At 46.3% G+C, this 22,514-nt stretch overlaps 1 pseudogene; it reads left to right on the forward strand.

Annotated features, from left to right (window-relative positions):
* The window catches only part of LOC134908894 (cytochrome P450 2K6-like), an 81,390-nt pseudogene that overhangs the window by 50,387 nt on the left and 8,489 nt on the right, over positions 1 to 22,514 (forward strand).

Raw genomic sequence — 22,514 nt, forward strand, 5'->3', positions numbered from 1 at the left:
TTATATTATGCACCCACATTCCACCACGAACATACTGCAGCCTCATAAAGACTTCTCCACAGTATAGCAACACTTCCCCCTAGGGGTGGACATTGACCATCGATGGTTAGCAACATTTGATTGACTGATGGTGAGTGCATTAACCATCTATGAAATGCCACTGATGGAAAAATGTTTTTGGGCAATCGTATGTGTGAATGTGATCTGTGTATGTGCATAGCCTAACTATCAGGACAGTATAGATGGTGTAATGGTTGGCATTACTGCCTCACAGCACAGTGGTCATAGGTTTGATTCCCACAATGGCCCTAACTGTGTGGAGTTTGTATATTCTCTCTGTACTTGTGTGGGTTTCCTCTGGGTACTCTGGGCTCCTCCCAAAATCCAAAAATATACTGGTAGGTTGTTTGGTTCCTGACAGAAATTAACCCTAGTGTGTAAGTGTGTGCGTGTACTTGTGTGTAGGGCAGACTAGATGGGCCAAGTGGATCTTCTCTGCCATCAACTTCTGTTTCCATCAATGGTCATTTGCTGATGGTGAAAAACTATTGCCCGTCATGGCTCCCTCCATGTTACAGCACTCCCCAGCCCCTCAATATTATAGATCTTAACCACAGCCCCTCCACATTTCAACATTACCCCTCAGCCCCTCCACATTTCAACATTACCCACTAGCCCCTCCATATTTCAGCACTACACCCTATGTCCCTCCACATTTCAGCACTACGTGGTGCCCTGCCATATTTCCCCCAGCTCCCCCACATTTCAGTACTACACCCCCAGCCACTCCTCATTTCAGTGCTACACCCCCAGTCCTTTCATACATCAACACTACACCCCCAGTCACTCCACACTTCTGCACTATACCCCAGCCACACTACATTTTAGTACTATACCCTCAGCCCCTCTACAGTTTAGCACTACACCCTCAGCCCCTCTACAGTTTAGCACTACACCCTCAGCCCCTCCACAGTTTAGCACTACACCCTCAGGCCCTCCACAGTTTAGCACTACACCCTCAGCCCCTCCACAGTTTTTAGCATTACACCCTCAGCCCCTCCACATTTTAACACTTCACCCTCAGCCCCTCCACATTTCAGCACTACACCCTCAGCCCCTCCACATTTTAGCACTAACCCCTGCCCCTGCGAGAAAGACATCACACAGAGGTGGCTTATCCGTGTATAGGGGCTAGTCACCGTGAAGCAAGTGATTATAGTGGCCACCACTACAAGGCCTAGGCTGGCCCATTTACCACAGCGTCCCTTCCTTTTAAAGTTGATGTATTTGCCACAAAGTCAGTAATTGCGCAATGTTTAAAAATGGCGGTAGATTATTGTTTTGGTGTAAACGGTGGCTAGAGTGGTTGAAATGCTATATACTGTACATGAGCTTTTAAGTATTAATGAACCGTTTCTTCCTCCCAGTTGTACAATACCTTCCACTCTGTGATGCGCTGGCTACCGGGTAGTCACAAAACCGTGCGAAAGCACGCTGTAGAGACACAGAAATTTATCAGAGAGACCTTCACAAAGAGCAAGGAGCAGCTGGACGTCAACGATCAGAGAACTCTTATTGACAGTTTTCTCATCAAGCAGCAAGAGGTACTAATGAGTTTTTATTATTATTTGTTCATTTCTTATTTATTTTTGATATGACTATATATGAATAAATAACGGTTATTTATTGCTACTACTGTTATTACTATTACCCTTTATCTATACCCCAACATATAGGGGCGCATCTGCAACCACTCTGCCTCAAGCTGCCTGTATATGCTGTTAATTCGCAAATGGAAGGCCCTGTTTTTATTCTTTGGCGCACGCGCTGTATGCTAATATCGGTGTGGTATGTCCGCTTGTCCAGTTGCGTCTGTCTCGGGTGCTTAGTGCTGTGCTACTGTTATGTATACCGCCCGTTATTTCATAAACTCATGGAGCTGAAGGTACTGTCTGCCCCTTTAGCAGCTCCGCTGTATATGTTCTTGGAACTCAGTCGCCCCCAGGCCTTGTGCAATATTATAGCTTTATAAAGTATTACTAAGCTGCTGCATCCAAATAACATAACGAAGATTAGTATCCGGAAACACAGCGAGAGAATATTGGATGACAAATGGTAAGTGAACATAGATGGCAGGTTAGTCCGTAATCATAGCGGCACATGGCAAACAGGAGGTAGGGTCACATGCTATCGCCAGGGCGGCCGCCAGACAAGGATAAGCAATACTCTGTTATAGATCACACAACAGCACTTGATAAACTCTTAGGGGGTAATTCAGACCTGATCGCTAGGCAGCGATTTTTGCTGCGATCAGATAGTCACCGCGTACAGGGGGAGGGAGAATTAGCTGTGTAAGTGAGCGTTCGGATGTGTAGCAGAGCTGTACAAACTGATTTTGTGCAGTCTCTGCGCAGCCCAGGACTTACTCTGCTGCTGCGATTGTATCCTCCTGATCGGTGGCCGGAGATGACGTCGGACACACTTCCTGAAAACGCCTGATCCCGCCTGCGTTTTTCCGGACACTGTAAAACGGTCAGTTGCCACCCACAGACAGCCTCTTCCTGTCAATCTATCTGATTTTTTGCACCATCCATCGCTGACTGGCGATCCCCCTTGCTGCCGTCTGCCACGCCTGCACATTGTGGCTCAGATGCATGCGCAGTTCAGATCTGATCACACGTTGTGCAAAAACGCACTGCAGCCATCAGGTGTGAATTACCACCCTTAGAACCAGAACCTTTAACTACTGTACATCTACAGCAGTCGTCTTTCCCGTAAAGCTTTATGGGGTTGATGTACTGTATCAAGCAGGGAAAATAGTGCAGAAGTGGGCCAGTGAAGAAGTTGCCCACAGCAACCACATTTTCTACAACGTGATTCATTCCATTAGGTACAAAATGCTCTGTTCCTGAACTTCCTTGCCAGTGGTGGCTCCACAGGTGGGGCTGTAGCATAGTCCAAAATTCAGATGGGGAGACACACCAACTGTCACCCTAAACTGCCAAACATTGCCTGCAGGGACTTATTGGCAGCTGGTGTGGCTCCCCTCAAGCCCGGCGCTACCCGCTCAGCAAAGGGAGGCAGAGCAGGCAGGCGCCAGGCTGGAGAGGCGCTCTCCCTGCTCTGCATCCCCGCTGCTGCACCTGGCCTCCCTACTGCTGCCGGTTGCTGTGCCTGTCACTGTATGACAGGCAGCAGCGCCGGCAGCGTAAAGCCCCCCCCCCCCTCCTGTGACCGTGACTGATCGGACAAAAAGGTGCGGAGCTACACGAGTGGAGGGAGTGGGGCTACATGGGACAAGCAGACTGCAGTGCCACAGAGGAGGACCTGCTGCTCCAGATCCTGCCAGCCAGGAAGAGTAAGTGAGAAAGTCTGTGTGTGTGTGTGTGTGTGTATTTATGTATGTGTGCAGGGGGGCGGAATGTGAATAAACTGCACTTCTGTGGGTGTTACGTGTAAGCGGCGCTACTACTGGGGGCGTTACGTGTAAGCAGTGCTACTACTGGGGGCGTTACGTGTAAGCTGCGCTACTACTGGGGGCGTTACATGTAAGCGGCTCTACTACTGGGGGCATTACGTGTAATTGGCTCTACTACTGGCGGCGTTGTGTAAACTGCGCTACTACTGGGGCCGTTACATGTAAGCGGCGCGACTACTGGGGGCATTATGTGTAAGCGGTGCTACTACTGGGCACGTTATGTGTAAGCGGCGCTACTACTGGGAGCGTTATGTGTAAGCGGCGCTACTACTGGGGGCGTTGTGTGTAAACTGCACTACTACTGAGGTCGTTATGTGTAAGCTGTGCTACTACCGGGGCATTGTGTGTAAGCTGCGATACTACTGGGGCATTATGTGTAAGCTGCACTACTACTGGGGCATTATGTGTAAGCAAAGCTACTACTGTGGCGTTTTAAATGGGGGTACTATTGTGTGGCGACGCCCCTTCCTTGTGAGACCACATCCCTTTTTTGATGCACGCTGTCCCTTTGCAAAGTATGGGAGGGCGCAAATGTATAGTTTGCAGGGGGGCGCCGAACATCCTAGCATCGGTCCTGGCTCCCCTATTTGAATTTCGGACTGTGCTGCAGCCCCACCTCTGCAACTGCCACTGGCAAGGAAATCCAGGAGAAGAGCATTTTGTACCTAATGGAATGGGTCATGTTGGAGGATATGTAACCAATGTATAAACTGCCAGTATGATACAATATGTAAACAATACGGATGGTAGTAATGCGCTAATACACCCAGGAGTGAATGGGTCTCAGTATGGGGTGTGGTATTGAAGGTCGACAGTAAATAGGTCGACAGTGTCTAGGTCGACCACTATTGGTCGACAGTAACTAGGTTGACAGGGTCTCTAGGTCGACAGGCCAAAAGGTCGACATGAGTTTATTTTTTTGGGTGTCGTTTTCTCAATACAGTGAGCGGGAACCCCAATTAGTGGACCGTGTCCCCTCGCATGGCTCGCGGGCTTCGGGCAAGGTTACTATTCCCAATCATGGTCCACGTGGATCGTTGAGTATGGAAAAGTAAAAAAAAAATAAAAAATGTGAAAAACTCGAGTCGACCTAGAGACCTTAATATAGAGAAAATTTGAATGGTTCACCTACGTGGCGCAAGGCTGCCCGTACACTGAAAATATCAACGTAAAAATCACCGTTTTTACAAACACAATATGCAACAAAAAAAGGGGATGATATTAATCTATGTCCAGGGCGCATATGAAACAATCAACATAAAAAATACATCCCTTGTTATTGTGGATGGGTGATTTCCTTCTAATGGAGACAGAGAATGTTCCTGTTCAGAAGGGTCTTCTCTTAATATTTCATGGATTTCTCCCAATTCATGTAAAAGGATAAGGAACTACAAAAAAAAAACGTGTGTAGAGCAATTTCACATGGGTCTAGAGACCCTGTCGGCCTAGTTACTGTCGACCCAATAGTGGTTGACCTAGACAGTGTCGACCTAGTTACTGTCGACCTACAGAACCGGATCCCCTCAGTACAGTATGTTCCTGCAGAGTCCTCTTAGGGAGAACCAGGAAATGTTCTATCCATGTGAGAAACAACTCGGTGGATTTCCAAGAGTAACATAAGACATCCAGATATGCATACACTTGGCTGTATAAATGCTAATTTAAAGGGTTTTAATTGTTAAATTGTGCAACCCCCCTCTTTTAACCATGTGAATATATTTTTAATTTACACTCTGGGGGGTAAATGTACTAAAGGTGGGAGGTTTTTTTTTTTTTAAGAACTGGTGAAGTTGCCCATAGCAACCAATCATATTCTATCTATTATCTTCTAGAAGCAGCTAGATAAGTGTTAAGTATAATCTGATTGGTTGCTATGAGCAACATCACCAGTTCTAAAAAAACTCCCATCTTTAAATTTAAACACCCCCCCCCCTTCCCACCACCGACTCCCATATATATTATTTTGCATAGTTCCAGCACTTACAGTACAATTTTTAGAAATGATCCGTGATCGTAAATATCAAAACTTTACGGAGTGTTATTAAATGGTGGAGATCAAGGTGGACAGTCCCAAAAATACTAACACAAGTGAATTGTGATGGATTCTAAGAATTATTGTTTGGTTGCTATGGGAAACTTCTGCACTGGTCCACTTCTCTCTTTTCACTGCTCCAGAAATCATTGCCTACAAGTTAAAACAAAACCTCCCTTAATCCAACATTTTGGCCTCATTTGAAGATTTCCAACCAGTAGATGCATAATAATGACTAATCCATAATTTGCTTTCATTGTTACAGATGACTTTATTTGATTCCCTTAATGCTGGACATCAGTTCTTGTTGTTCTGAGTTCAGTCTTGAAAAAAAAAAAGATTAATTGCGTTTTATTTTTTAATTTTTTTTTAGGAGAAACCAGAATCTGTTAAATATTTCAATGATGAAAATCTTACAATGATCGTCAGTAACCTGTTTGCTGCAGGGATGGAGACCACCTCAACCACTCTGAGATGGAGTCTCCTGCTCATGATGAAATACCCAGAGATCCAAAGTAAGATCACTAGTCCTGCTTATACGTATACCATGGTACAATGAGATATCTAATAGCATAATAGAGTGTTTCTCAAACTGTGTGCCGTGGCACCCTGGGGTGCTTTGGAACACGTGCAGGGGGTGCTTTGGATTGGTGGTCCAGGTTCACTTCAAATTATTTATGGTCAATGTAATAGGCAAAACCAGTGTTGGGGTCTGTCAAACAGAAGCTACAGTCATCATGTCCCTCACCACACAAGGATGATCTAAATTACTTAATTTAATACTTCTTTCTGAATTTCTCAAAAAAATTAGGGGGTGCCAAGAAAAAACTTCTGATACTCTAGGGTGCCGTTACTCAAAGTTTGGGAACCACTGGCATAATTAATGAAATCAAGTGACCTTGGGGGTCATTCCGACCCGTTCGCACGCATCAGTTTTTCACTACGGTGCGAACGGGTGTGGAATGCGCATGCGCGGCGGCCGCTGTGCGCGACGTTGCCCGGCGACAGGGGCCACCGGGTTATGTTGCGGCTTACGACGGAAGTGATCGCAGCGGCGGCCGCTAAGAAGATTGAGAAGAAGGTGGCGTGGACGGGCGGATCCGGACCGTTGGAGACCGTTTTCGGGGAGTGGTGAGTAAAACGCAGGCGTGTCCAGGACAACGGAGGGCGGAGGAGTGACGTCAAAGCCGGGCCCATCATCGCTGGATCCATCGCACAGGGTAAGTATGTCCAGGGCTAGTCTACTTCTGCTTGATTTCTTTTTTAGCTTAGCAGGGCTGCACAAGCGATCGCAGTCCTGCTAAGCTAAAATACACTCCCCCATAGGCGTGGGCTATTGATCGCAGCAGCAGCTAAAAGTTGCTGGCTGCGATCAACTCGGAACGACCACCCTTATCTCAACATTTGCAAATGTAATTGTCACTAACTCCGATTTATGTAGCAATGCAATTAGAAAAGTGGGAATTACACAGGGTGTGATTTATTTATAGTGTGATATTATTGCACAGTGTTTGCCAATATGTTTCTTTGGGCCTGATTAAGGGCAGAATTCAATTAGCTATGGTAGATTACCACGAGTTAATTGACCCCCCCTGGGGCTCGCCACAAAGCCAGGAGTTATTGGGGATTATTTTTTTTACCTGCTTAGCGATTCAAAAAATTTTTCCCCAATAACTAGCGGGTTAATGAGTGCTGCAAACTTTTCACGGATTCTGTGGAGGATATTCAATTACCCACGATCATTGATCGTGGGTAATTGTCTTGCTGGGGCCTATTCAATTAGTCCCAATAAGATGGCGTAAGACGCTTCTTATCTAGGATTTGTTTCACCTGCCTCAGGCAGGCAAAATAAGATCCCCGCAAGCAGGGCTGTCTCTTCCGAAAACCCACAGGTTTCGCTGAACCTGTGTGTTTTTGGGTGAAAAGGATGTGTTTTTTCCAAGTGAAAAAACATTGAAGAAACATCCGGAAAAGTCAAACATCCGGAAAATTTAATACACCCCTCCTGTGTGTTTAAAGCACTACTTTAATGGAATTTAACAAGGCTATCAGGGAAAATCTGTAGCCCAATTAAATAGCCTCAGGCGTTAAAGCCCACAGTAATTTTCTGTGGGTAATTGAATTCCCCTATATGGGGGTGGGGGGGTATTCAATTACTGCCGAAGAAGCTTTGGGTGATTATTCTTGATGTTTATTTGATGTGTTCCCCCCCCCAAAAAATAAAAATAAAAAAATTATCTTTTCAGGTGAAACAAATCCCTGATAAGCCGCGTTGGTTTATCAGGGCTAATGGTCCCCGGCGAGACAATTGCCCATGATCAATGTTTGTTGGTAACTGAATATCCCCCTATGTGTTGGATGCAGTGACAATGTTGTACACAGTTAACAATGGTGGTCATTCAGAGTTGTTCGCTCATTGACGATTTTTTGCTATGCTGCGATTTGTTGCTGCATGCGCATGCGCTTAGTTATTTAACTAAAAGCTTAGCAGTTTTGCTGTTCTTGCGGCGCTTTTCAGTCGCTCTGCTGATAGGTGAGTGATTGACAGGAAAGGGGCGTTTCTGGGTGGTAACTAAGCGTTTTCCGGGAGTGTGCTAAAAAACGCAGGAGTGTCAGGCAAAAATGCAGGCGTGGCTAGAGAAACGGGGGAGTGGCTGGCCGAACGCAGGGCGTGTTTGTGACGTCAAACCAGGAACTAAACGGACTGAGGTGATCGCAACCTAGGAGTAGGTCTGGAGCTACTCAGAAACTGCAAGAAAATATTTAGTAGCAGTTCTGCTAATCTTTTGTTCGCTATTCTGCTAAGCTAAAATACACTCCCAGAGGGCGGCGGCTTAGCGTGTGCAATGCTGCTAAAAGCAGCTAGCGAGCGAACAACTCGGAATGACCACCATTGTTTTTCTTGTACACTGGCATCTGAGTCGCACCGCGCATGTGTCCCAAGTTTCTCTGTTTAGCGTTGCAGTTCAGATTTAAACGCACGGTAGCAGAAGTGTAGTGAAAATGTATAAAGGGGTCCCTGTGCACTGAGTGGAAGGTGACAGGGAGTGGCTAATCGGACACACGGAGATGTTTCATCTTATGGGAGTGTAGCAGGGGTGTTGCGGTCAGTGGTTGCCTATGGAGATGCAGAATTGTTCACATAGGAGGCCGTATTAAGATGAAAAATCTGCATCTGGTCTGATGCAAAATAGATTTGGACACCAATCTTAACGGAGAGCTTTGTCATTTAGTTACATTATCCTTTATTTTAACAGTCATACCCAGGACCTTCAGCCACATCCTCCTTTATTTAAAGCACTCATTTCTTAATACTTTCATACCCAGGATTTGAACCCATTACCTTCCATATTGCAGTCACACACCTTAGTCATGGAGCTGTTTGCTCCTGTATGGGAAGTATGAGAGTATTTTGAAACATGTGCCTTAAATAAAGGAGTTTGTGACTAAAGGTGCTTAGGGAACGTGAGGGGAAGATGGGGGGGCCAAGTGATGCTGGAGATTAAATAAGAGCAAGCTGCAAGAGAGTAAAACAGGAAATTAGCAGGTGCTACAGAACAGCGCCCCTGCCTTGTGGTGCCCTGTGCCATAGCCGTGTCGTGCCACCCTAGTTATAGCACTGGCCATTTGCATAAAGTCGCAGACGAGACTGATACTGAAGATGCAGACATTGGCACATCTGTGGCCGAAACAGTCAGGCCCCATGTGTCTTACATGCTACTGCATTTTATATATTGGGGGAAGGAAGAGGAAGGGGGGGGGGGGGTTTCTTGCTAAGCCACTCCCCTGTAGTGACATAACCCTAACTCTATTGCTGACCCTTGACCCGAATTCTAATGCTATCCCCAATGTTAACGTTTCCACTGTCAACGTTTCACATGTCAGTATTTTCCAGATGTAGACATTTTAGCTGGTGCGTACAGTATGTTGGGTGTGTTACAATCACTACAGGACATACTGTCAATAGAACACTTTCTCCTGAGAGTACAGCTAATTCTGCCTGTTACCTCCTTTCTTGACTACAGAGAATGTTCAGAATGAAATAGAAAAAGTCATTGGCTCGGCAGAACCTCACGTAGAGCACCGGAAGGAAATGCCCTACACAGACGCCGTGATCCATGAGATTCAGAGATTTGCCAACATAATACCAACTAATATCCCTCATGCCACTGCCCAGGATGTCACCTTCAGGGGGTATTTCTTACCAAAAGTAAGTGACAGATACTGTACACACACACTAGCTGATGTGCCCGGTTTCACTCCGGTAGACCTTAGATATTTACTGTTTCCATTTCCTTCCTTATCTTATTTGCTTAGTTCATTTTATGCCTTTTGGGGTAAAGTAGCATGTAAGAATAAAGATGAAATTAAGATATTTAAACATTTTGTAGTATGAATGAATTGAAGGTGGGTTAGAAGACATGCTTAAACCTTTTTTTTTTTCTCTACTGGAGGATCTCTTAGTAAACCACATTGGTGGTTCTCCCTTCAGGTGCTAGGATCTCCAGGCTGCTGGGTGAGCTCACTTTAGCAGTGAGTACTTTGAAAAGCATATGTTGAGGAAGACCTGCAACTTCTTGAACTTAAAGGGGCACTCTGATGGTATGAGTGGTATGAACATCGACTCCAGACAGCCGGTGAACACTGTGGCCTCGCTCACGTTCCTGTGAAGTGCCTTCACTTGCAGCCTGGTGCCACTACAGAGTTTGGTCAGGTTGAGGTTCCACAGTGACATCACTGGAATTCCCACTTTGAGGAGAAGCTGGTTGGCCAGGAGGGTTGAGGGTGTTGAGAAACTTCATGGGGTAGTGGACTGCATAGAGCAGAGGTTCTCAAACTCGGTCCTCGGGGGCACACACAGTGCATGTTTTGCAGGTCTCCTCACAGAATCGCAAGTGAAATAATTAGCTCCACCTGTGGACCTTTTAAAATGTGTCAGTGAGTAATGAATACACCTGTGCACCTGCTAGGTTACCTGCAAAACATGCACTGTGTGTGCCCCCGAGGATCGAGTTTGAGAACCTCTGGCATAGAGCATTTGCATCAGACTCCTCAGACCTGTACTTCATTGGTGCCCCTTCGAATGACTGAAGTAGAGTGTCATTAATGATGTAGCCTTGTCATTCATGGGGTCAGAATAGCTTGCTCGCACAGCAAGTCCATGTACTTCTTTTTCATATTGGCTATATCCTGGCTGTGAGGTCTGCTAGGGTTGTCACTACTGCGCCTGCAGGGATGGTCATGTTTCCCTCAGACGTGGGATACTCTTCATCCAGAAAGATTGCTCTTCCTTCCCTTTAGTGGTCACCCCACTACGTTCTGGGAGGTCACCTGAGCTATAAACCTAAGCTATAAGTGGTCAGCAAGGAACAGTGAAGCCAGTGAGGGAGTCCAAGCAGTGGCTGACAGTCTGCTGTTCCCCCGCTGCTCTTACCTGTAGGCTCTGTGGCGCTGCCTTGCATAAGAGCTATGCAGTGGGCAGCAGCTAGGAGCCGGTATGGAGAGTAAGGCCATGTGGAATCTGGAGGTGTTGAGGTGCTGGTGATGAGACAGTCGGCGGTTGGCAGTTGTTGGGAGAGGCTGCAGTTGTGTGAGTTCTGGCAGCAATGAGGACTAGAACGGGGGCTGGCTGACTGCTTAGAGACAGGCAGATGCGGCTGAGTGACAACGGGGAAGCAGAGTGCAGGGTCACAGGCAGAGAATCATGTAGCAGGCACCTGATGACAGCCGGGCTGGTGTTTGGAGCTGAAAAGGTGCAATCCAGATTTGCCACTTTAGGGGTATATTAGGGCAAAATCCTGAATTATGTTTTTAGATATTAGTGTGGGACACCTTTTATAAGCCAAAACCAAGTCGATATCTCAACCGGACTAAAAGATATTGAAGAATCCATAAAAATACATTTTACCCCTTTTCAGTTTTCACCCACTTAGGGTTTGAATCTCTAAAAATCCCTGCTTGGTGGGTGCTTACGTGAAGTTAGGATTATACTTCCAGAATTTCATGTTTCTAGGTTCAGGGATTTGGGCTGGGCGTTGATGAGTCGGTCAGGACATTTGTTTTTATATATTAAGATATCTTCATCTCTACATACAGTAGTATAAAATAAAGTCACTGGTAGGCATCTGTCTGTTTGTTCGGGCTAATGTCTAGAACCACTGGATGGATTTTGATGTGATTTACACAATTCTATAGAGCATTTGTTGAAGAAAGGATTAGGTGTATGAAGCAATCTATGACAAAAGGGAGCCGAGCAGTGATGATTTTAGTGTCGCAGGTCTGGTTTTCCACACCAAATACAGAGTTTTAAAGTGACCATTTCAGATTGTAATGAAATCTGGTATATTAATTGATGCCTTTGGAATAAAGATAACTTCAAAATCTTAGGCTGATATGTACACTGGCTTTGAAGTTATATGCCTTTTTAAAGCTACTTTTTTTTTCCAACAAAAAATGTACTATTAACATTTTTTTTATTGCATTTGCAGCTCACCTAATTGAGCAAGAGTTGGGTGATGTCTCATCTTAAACCTCTTTTTATGGGCTGTCACATGACATATAGCACAGTAGTATGTTTCAATAAAAAATTAAACATTTTCAAAACCAACATTTTTTTCTCTCTCAAAAAGCCAAGTTTTTAACATTAACAAAAAAAAATCTCAGAAATTGTTCACACTGTTGTTAATAAATCCCCGAAGTTTTTTATTTTGGTATCATGATGGGATCATCTGCTACAAGAGGTTTCACTTTGGACTTTTTGTTAAAATAATGAAAATGAGAACTATCTAGGCCACAGGTTCTCAAACTCTGTCCTCAGGACCCCACACGGTTCATGTTTTGCAGGTCACCTGTAGATTTTTAAAATGTGACAGTTGGTGATACTAGAGATGAGCGGGTTCGGTTCCTCGGAATCCGAACCCGCCCGAACTTCAGTTTTTTTTACACGGGTCCGAGCGACTCGGATCTTCCCGCCTTGCTCGGTTAACCCGAGCGCGCCCGAACGTCATCATCACGCTGTCGGATTCTCGCGAGGCTCGGATTCTATCGCGAGACTCGGATTCTATATAAGGAGCCGCGCGTCGCCGCCATTTTTCACACGTGCATTGAGATTCATAGGGAGAGGACGTGGCTGGCGTCCTCTCCGTTTATAGAGATTCGAGAAGAGAGTGAGACAGAGAGAGACACAGTAGTAATTTGGGGAGCATTAGGAGGAGTACTACTACTACTAGTACTTGCTGAAGTGATAGAGAGAGATAGTGTGACTGTATTATCTGACTTGTGGGGGAGACACTGACAGTGGGGAGCAGTTAGAGTCTGAGAGCAGGACTCAGGACTCAGGAGTACATATAACGTACAGTGCACACTTTTGCTGCCAGAGTGCCAGCCACACTGCCATTGTTTGTGACCACACTGACCACCAGTATAATATATATTGTGATTGTCTGCTTAGGACTCAGGAGTACTACTTGCAAGTTGCTGATAGTGTGACCAGTGACCTGACCACCAGTTTAATAATCACCACCAGTTTATGAGTTTAATATATATTATATATATATATATATATATATAATTGTATATAATATATATATAATATTGTATACCACCTAGCACCTACCCGTGTTTTTTTTTTTTCTTTCTTCTTTATACATACTACTATAGTAGCTTACTGTAGCAGTCTGCGGTGCTGCTGAGCTGACAGTGTCCAGCAGGTCCGTCATCAGTCATTACATAATAAATATATAATATATATACCTGTCCGGCTGCAGTACTAGTGATATTATATATACATATATATTGATTTCATCTCATTATCATCCAGTCTATATTATCAGCAGACACAGTACGTTAGTCCACGGCTGTAGCTACCTCTGTGTCGGCACTCGGCAGTCCATCCATAATTGTATACCACCTACCCGTGGTTGTTTTTTTTTTCTTTCTTCTTTATACATACTACTATAGTAGCTTACTGTAGCAGTCTGCGGTGCTGCTGAGCTGACAGTGTCCAGCAGGTCCGTCATCAGTCATTACATAATAAATATATAATATATACCTGTCCGGCTGCAGTACTAGTGATATTATATATACATATATATTGATTTCATCTCATTATCATCCAGTCTATATTATCAGCAGACACAGTACGTTAGTCCACGGCTGTAGCTACCTCTGTGTCGGCACTCGGCAGTCCATCCATAATTGTATACCACCTACCCGTGGTTGTTTTTTTTTTCTTTCTTCTTTATACATACTACTATAGTAGCTTACTGTAGCAGTCTGCGGTGCTGCTGAGCTGACAGTGTCTAGCAGGTCCGTCATCAGTCATTACATAATAAATATATAATATATACCTGTCCGGCTGCAGTACTAGTGATATTATATATACATATATATTGATTTCATCTCATTATCATCCAGTCTATATTAGCAGCAGACACAGTACGGTAGTCCACGGCTGTAGCTACCTCTGTGTCGGCACTCGGCAGTCCATCCATAAGTATACTAGTATCCATCCATCTCCATTGTTTACCTGAGGTGCCTTTTAGTTGTGCCTATTAAAATATGGAGAACAAAAATGTTGAGGTTCCAAAATTAGGGAAAGATCAAGATCCACTTCCACCTCGTGCTGAAGCTGCTGCCACTAGTCATGGCCGAGACGATGAAATGCCAGCAACGTCGTCTGCCAAGGCCGATGCCCAATGTCATAGTACAGAGCATGTCAAATCCAAAACACCAAATATCAGTAAAAAAAGGACTCCAAAACCTAAAATAAAATTGTCGGAGGAGAAGCGTAAACTTGCCAATATGCCATTTACCACACGGAGTGGCAAGGAACGGCTGAGGCCCTGGCCTATGTTCATGGCTAGTGGTTCAGCTTCACATGAGGATGGAAGCACTCAGCCTCTCGCTAGAAAAATGAAAAGACTCAAGCTGGCAAAAGCACCGCAAAGAACTGTGCGTTCTTCGAAATCCCAAATCCACAAGGAGAGTCCAATTGTGTCGGTTGCGATGCCTGACCTTCCCAACACTGGACGTGAAGAGCATGCGCCTTCCACCATTTGCACGCCCCCTGCAAGTGCTGGAAGGAGCACCCGCAGTCCAGTTCCTGATAGTCAGATTGAAGATGTCAGTGTTGAAGTACACCAGGATGAGGAGGATATGGGTGTTGCTGGCGCTGGGGAGGAAATTGACCAGGAGGATTCTGCTGGTGAGGTGGTTTGTTTAAGTCAGGCACCCGGGGAGACACCTGTTGTCCGTGGGAGGAATATGGCCATTGACATGCCTGGTGAAAATACCAAAAAAATCAGCTCTTCGGTGTGGAAGTATTTCAACAGAAATGCGGACAACAGGTGTCAAGCCGTGTGTTGCCTTTGTCAAGCTGTAATAAGTAGGGGTAAGGACGTTAACCACCTCGGAACATCCTCCCTTATACGTCACCTGCAGCGCATTCATAATAAGTCAGTGACAAGTTCAAAAACTTTGGGTGACAGCGGAAGCAGTCCACTGACCAGTAAATCCCTTTCTCTTGTAACCAAGCTCACGCAAACCACCCCACCAACTCCCTCAGTGTCAATTTCCTCCTTACCCAGGAATGACAATAGTCCTGCAGGCCATGTCACTGGCAATTCTGACGAGTCCTCTCCTGCCTGGGATTCCTCCGATGCATCCTTGAGTGTAATGCCTACTGCTGCTGGCGCTGCTGTTGTTGCTGCTGGGAGTCGATCGTCATCCCAGAGGGGAAGTCGTAAGCCCACTTGTACTACTTCCAGTAAGCAATTGACTGTCCAACAGTCCTTTGCGAGGAAGATGAAATATCACAGCAGTCATCCTGCTGCAAAGCGGATAACTGAGGCCTTGACAACTATGTTGGTGTTAGACGTGCGTCCGGTATCCGCCGTTAGTTCACAGGGAACTAGATAATTTATTGAGGCAGTGTGCCCCCGTTACCAAATACCATCTAGGTTCCACTTCTCTAGGCAGGCGATACCGAGAATGTACACGGACGTCAGAAAAAGACTCACCAGTGTCCTAAAAAATGCAGTTGTACCCAATGTCCACTTAACCACGGACATGTGGACAAGTGGAGCAGGGCAGGGTCAGGACTATATGACTGTAACAGCCCACTGGGTAGATGTATGGACTCCCGCCGCAAGAACAGCAGTGGCGGCACCAGTAGCAGCATCTCGCAAACGCCAACTCTTTCCTAGGCAGGCTACGCTTTGTATCACCGCTTTCCAGAATACGCACACAGCTGAAAACCTCTTACGGCAACTGAGGAAGATCATCGCGGAATGGCTTACCCCAATTGGACTCTCCTGTGGATTTGTGGCATCGGATAACGCCAGCAATATTGTGTGTGCATTAAATATGGGCAAATTCCAGCACGTCCCATGTTTTGCACACACCTTGAATTTGGTGGTGCAGAATTTTTAAAAAAACGACAGGGGTGTGCAAGAGATGCTGTCGGTGGCCAGAAGAATTGCGGGACACTTTCGGCGTACAGGCACCACGTACAGAAGACTGGAGCACCACCAAAAACAACTGAACCTGCCCTGCCATCATCTGAAGCAAGAAGTGGTAACGAGGTGGAATTCAACCCTCTATATGCTTCAGAGGTTGGAGGAGCAGCAAAAGGCCATTCAAGCCTATACAATTCAGCACGATATAGGAGGTGGAATGCACCTGTCTCAAGCGCAGTGGAGAATGATTTCAACATTGTGCAAGGTTCTGATGCCCTTTGAACTTGCCACACGTGAAGTCAGTTCAGACACTGCCAGCCTGAGTCAGGTCATTCCCCTCATCAGGCTTTTGCAGAAGAAGCTGGAGACATTGAAGGAGGAGCTAACACAGAGCGATTCCGCTAGGCATGTGGGACTTGTGGATGGAGCCCTTAATTCGCTTAACAAGGATTCACGGGTGGTCAATCTGTTGAAATCAGAGCACTACATTTTGGCCACCATGCTCGATCCTAGATTTAAAGCCTACCTTGGATCTCTCTTTCCGGCAGACACAAGTCTGCTGGGGTTCAAAGACCTGCTGGTGAGAAAATTGTCAAGTCAAGCGGAACGCGACCTGTCAACATCTCCTCCTTCACATTCTCCCGCAACTGGGGGTGCGAGGAAAAGGCTCAGAATTCCGAGCCCACCCGCTGGCGGTGATGCAGGGCAGTCTGGAGCGACTGCTGATGCTGACATCTGGTCCGGACTGAAGGACCTGACAACGATTACGGACATGTCGTCTACTGTCACTGCATATGATTCTCTCACCATTGAAAGAATGGTGGAGGATTATATGAGTGACCGCATCCAAGTAGGCACGTCACACAGTCCGTACTTATACTGGCAGGAAAAAGAGGCAATTTGGAGGCCCTTGCACAAACTGGCTTTATTCTACCTAAGTTGCCCTCCCACAAGTGTGTACTCCGAAAGAGTGTTTAGTGCCGCCGCTCACCTTGTCAGCAATCGGCGTACGAGGTTACATCCAGAAAATGTGGAGAAGATGATGTTCATTAAAATGAATTATAATCAATTCCTCCGTGGAGACATTGACCAGCAGCAATTGCCTCCACAAAGTACACAGGGAGCTGAGATGGTGGATTCCAGTGGGGACGAATTGATAATCTGTGAGGAGGGGGATGTACACGGTGATATATCGGAGGATGATGATGAGGTGGACATCTTGCCTCTGTAGAGCCAGTTTGTGCAAGGAGAGATTAATTGCTTCTTTTTAGGTGGGGGTCCAAACCAACCCGTCATTTCAGTCACAGTCGTGTGGCAGACCCTGTCACTGAAATGATGGGTTGGTTAAAGTGTGCATGTCCTGTTTATACAACATAAGGGTGGGTGGGAGGGCCCAAGGACAATTCCATCTTGCACCTCTTTTTTCTTTCATTTTTATTTGCGTCATGTGCTGTTTGGGGAGTGTTTTTTGGAAGGGCCATCCTGCGTGACACTGCAGTGCCACTCCTAGATGGGCCCGGTGTTTGTGTCGGCCACTAGGGTCGCTTATCTTACTCACACAGCTACCTCATTGCGCCTCTTTTTTTCTTTGCGTCATGTGCTGTTTGGGGAGGGTTTTTTGGAAGGGCCATCCTGCGTGACACTGCAGTGCCACTCCTAGATGGGCCCGGTGTTTGTGTCGGCCACTAGGGTCGCTTATCTTACACAGCTACCTCATTGCGCCTCTTTTTTTCTTTGCGTCATGTGCTGTTTGGGGAGGGTTTTTTGGAAGGGACATCCTGCGTGACACTGCAGTGCCACTCCTAGATGGGCCAGGTGTTTGTGTCGGCCACTAGGGTCGCTTATCTTACTCACACAGCTACCTCATTGCGCCTCTTTTTTTCTTTGCGTCATGTGCTGTTTGGGGAGGGTTTTTTGGAAGGGACATCCTGCGTGACACTGCAGTGCCACTCCTAGATGGGCCAGGTGTTTGTGTCGGCCACTAGGGTCGCTTATCTTACTCACACAGCTACCTCATTGCGCCTCTTTTTTTCTTTGCGTCATGTGCTGTTTGGGGAGGGTTTTTTGGAAGGGACATCCTGCGTGACACTGCAGTGCCACTCCTAGATGGGCCAGGTGTTCGTGTCGGCCACTAGGGTCGCTTATCTTACTCTCACAGCTACCTCATTGCGCCTCTTTTTTTTCTTTGCGTCATGTGCTGTTTGGGGAGGGTTTTTTGGAAGGGACATCCTGCGTGACACTGCAGTGCCACTCCTAGATGGGCCCGGTGTTTGTGTTGGCCACTAGGGTCGCTTATCTTACTCACACAGCTACCTCATTGCGCCTCTTTTTTTCTTTGCGTCATGTGCTGTTTGGGGAGGGTTTTTTGGAAGGGACATCCTGCGTGACACTGCAGTGCCACTCCTAGATGGGCCCGGTGTTTGTGTCGGCCACTAGGGTCGCTTATCTTACTCACACAGCTACCTCATTGCGCCTCTTTTTTTCTTTGCGTCATGTGCTGTTTGGGGAGGTTTTTTTGGAAGGGCCATCCTGCGTGACACTGCAGTGCCACTCCTAGATGGGCCAGGTGTTTGTGTCGGCCACTAGGGTCGCTTAGCTTAGTCATCCAGCGACCTCGGTGCAAATTTTAGGACTAAAAATAATATTGTGAGGTGTGAGGTATTCAGAATAGACTGAAAATGAGTGGAAATTATGGTTTTTGAGGTTAATAATACTTTGGGATCAAAATGACCCCCAAATTCTATGATTTAAGCTGTTTTTTAGTGTTTTTTGAAAAAAACACCCGAATCCAAAACACACCCGAATCCGACAAAAAAAATTCAATGAGGTTTTGCCAAAACGCGGTCGAACCCAAAACACGGCCGCGGAACCGAACCCAAAACCAAAACACAAAACCCGAAAAATTTCAAGTGCACATCTCTAGGTGATACACAGTGCAGCTGCCGGGTGACCTGGAAAATGTAAACCGTGTGGGGTAGCGAGATGATTCATAGCCTGTATTACTTGGAGGATCTCAAGGATCATTTCAGTGAAACCCATTCAGTAGTTCTCGAGTTTATCACGAACATGCTATGATAAAAGCACTGGTAAATGTTATAAATTGATAACCAGGAGCATGGTTTGACGGTCATGAGTGAGAGTCGCACGCCATGCCGATCTTCACGCAAATTGCCAATGTTTTTTCCTTCTGTGCATGTGTCCGAGATGCAGCACACGTGAATCCGATTTTGTTCTTACAGAGTCACAGATCAATTTTAGACACACAGTAGCTGAAATGTGAGGAGTTCCTGGGCAATGACTGGGAAATATAGGGTTTAAAAGGAACGTTCCGATGTGTGTATGGGAAATAGGCACTACAATATACCACAATTAATAAACAATCATTTTAAAAAGACAATTAGAACACTTAAAAGACTATAAACATTATTTTATAATAATATGGTTGTTTATTGTGTATTGTTGGAGAGCCGGGATTGTGTCAGTCCAGTGACGATAACAAAAGCAATAGTGCGGAATACATTCTATTCTATTTCAGGTGAGAGAGAGGTAACATGGGGCTGACTAAGAATATCGGAGATGTTGCGTCTTGTGGGTGTGTCGCGGTGTACAAAGACGCTCAACCGCTCACGTAGAAGGCAGTACTTAGGCACGGTAGACTGCGTGCACGGACGCTAATAGTGGACGTCTCAGTCCTTGCACATTGGGGCGTATAGGTGTATACCACGGAAAGGGCTTTGTAATGGCATTAACATAGAGACACAGCTGCGCCAAAGATGCGTGGTAATGCCTACCAGAGATTAGGGGCTTGAGCCAAAGGTGGATGCAAATGCCGTCACAGTTCCAATCCCGTATGCAGAGCATCTGTGAAAATATACTAATGCAGCCATGGGGATTTGTACAGATTGTCTCTGAGGGTAATTCAGACCTGATCGTAGCAGCAAATTTGTTAGCTAATGGGCAAAACCTTGTGCACTGCAAGGGGGGGGGGGGCACATATAATATTTGCAGAGAAAGTTAGATTTGGATGGGTTATTTTGTTTTTGTGCAGGGTAAATACTGGCTGCTTTATTTTTACACTGCAATTTAGATTTCAGTTTGAACACACCCCACCCAAATCTATCTCTCTCTGCACATGTTATATCTGCCCCCCCTGCAGTGCACTTGGTTTTGCCCGTTGGCTAACAAATTTGCTGCTATGATCAGGTCTGAAATACCCCCTCTAATCTGCCGCCTGGAAACTATCAGCAATATCAGTTTGACTTCAGTCTACCGAGCAGCCTTATACCCGAACTCAGATGCCAGGGTCAGTACAACAGCAAACATAGTTGCAGCCGCTGGCTGAGACACACCCAGATAATGCTTGCGATGCGCCCACGTTTGACTAGCCACTCCCCTGTTACCTCCCATAAATGCACACTGGCTGTCAATCACTTTGCAAATAAATCCTCATTGTGACTGGCATCGCTAATTAATTGCCATGTTCCGGAGACTGATTTCACTACTGCACATGCGCGTCAGCCATTTTGGCTGTGATTTTTGCCGCGGCTGCAGCGCCTGACACGGGACTCCAGAAAGGTAAGTATTAAAATATGGGTGAAATGTGTGCGGTGAGGGCCCCCCTGGACCCAGGGCCCAGAATGCAACACTCGCATTGCACCCATTATAGAAACGCCAGGATAAACCATGGACACAGTATGGATCTCTGTAGTGCATCCGCCATATTTTGCCCTAAACAGTACTTTCCTTGAATTTATTTATTGTACCTGCTGTGCTATCACTGAATGAAAATATTTTATAGAATCCCTGAAGTGCTCGGTGCTGGTGGACATTTCTCAGCCATTTTATTTCAAACTTATTGTTTTTGTAGGAATTAAAAACTGCCACTAGATAGCGTACTGTACCTTCAAGCTATGGTAGACACCTCAGAAGAGAACACAATGCACTAGTGGTGTCAAAAGATAGTTTCTGTCACGATCCGGGTATCTGGACGCCATTTCTTACCTATCAGATGCCTCCTAAGGCTGGCTCAGCGCTCCAGGACCGGATCCCATCTGTCATCCTGATGTGCACATTCCCGCATCCTCGCCTGTCTCTCTGGACGCAGTCACAGTAACGCCTTATACATCTGGCATGGCGTCTCCCGCGGCCTCCACCGCCGTCCCTGAGCTTCTGCATTCAGAGTGGCGATTACGTCAGCCGCGGCCTCCGCTGTGTCCGCGTGGTTGGATGTGCATCTGTCAGCCTGGCGTCTCCTGTCTCTGGTGGCCGGCGCCGCCATTACTGTTTTCCAGACCACATGGATTACAATCCAAACTTCCCTCCAAGTGTCTGCATGGGCGCAGCCATCTTGGATTCTGTCAGCTGATCATTCCTACCAATCCATTGTCAGTATTATTAATTTGCATAATTGCCTAGCCAATGCCTTCCTTGCTGCAGGTATAAATAGGTTGTGCCTGAGCAAGGAAGGCGTCAGTGCTTTGGTTGTCAAACCTAGTTCCAGTTTGTCTCTCTTCTGTGAATGTCTTCCAGGTTCCAGCTCCTGTCTCCAGACTTCTGCTATAGAGACCCGCACCAGCATTCCATCTGCGGTGTAGCCTGACTCTCCGATCCATTCTGGACTCACCTGTTTCCAGCTACTACATCACCTGCTTCCAGCTCAGCTTCCAGCAGTGTACAGCTTCTCTTAAAGGGCCGGTGTCCTTTCTGCAGTTTACCACTCTCCACCGGTATTATTATTTCTCCGCTCTCAAACTCTACATTTCATCTATATTGCATCGCTCTCAAGCTCTATTTATTATTTAACTGGTTCCAGCCAGTATCCACTCCGTGCCAACACCTGTCTGGTTCTAACCAGTACCCACAGCAGCATTTTATCTACAGCAGTCCAGCTTTCCCTGGAACACCAGCTGGTACGACCCTGGGCTTTCCTCATTGCTACAGTTGAGCCTGGTAAGGACTTTCCAACTTGCAGATAATAAGAACTGTCTCATACCACCAGAGCTCTGTGGCCCCTGCCATCCTGTAGTACCCAGGAACTGTATTATTATATCTCTGCTGATTTTTATGTTACTTTTTACTGCTACTGTGATGCATGGAGTTTGTTATAAATAAATATCATTGACTTTTACTCAAGTTGTCGTGGTCACGCCTTCAGGCGGTTTCTCTTCATGTTACTTACATGTCCAGGGGTCTGATACAACCTCCCAGGTTCCGGTACATCTCAGCCCCTACAACTGAGGCTGCCTTCCGTCAGCTCAGGCCCTCAGTTGTGACAGTAAGCACTGACCTAATGAATCCAGCCGGAGACCAGGATCAAGCGGCCAGGCCGATGCAAGAACTGGCAGCCCGACTTGAACATCAGGAGGCTGCACAGGGCCACATCATCCGCTGTCTCCAGGATCTCTCTACTCGGCTGGATGGGATTCAGACAACTCTCCGTGGATCAGGCGCATCTGGGGCGTCAACCACAGTGACTCCAACTATAACCCCACCCACCTTACCCGTTTCTGCTCCACGTCTTCATCTTCCAACGCCAGCAAAATTTGAC

The sequence above is a fragment of the Pseudophryne corroboree genome, chromosome 4 (assembly GCF_028390025.1).
Source record: "Pseudophryne corroboree isolate aPseCor3 chromosome 4, aPseCor3.hap2, whole genome shotgun sequence".
NCBI classification, from domain to species: domain Eukaryota; kingdom Metazoa; phylum Chordata; class Amphibia; order Anura; family Myobatrachidae; genus Pseudophryne; species Pseudophryne corroboree.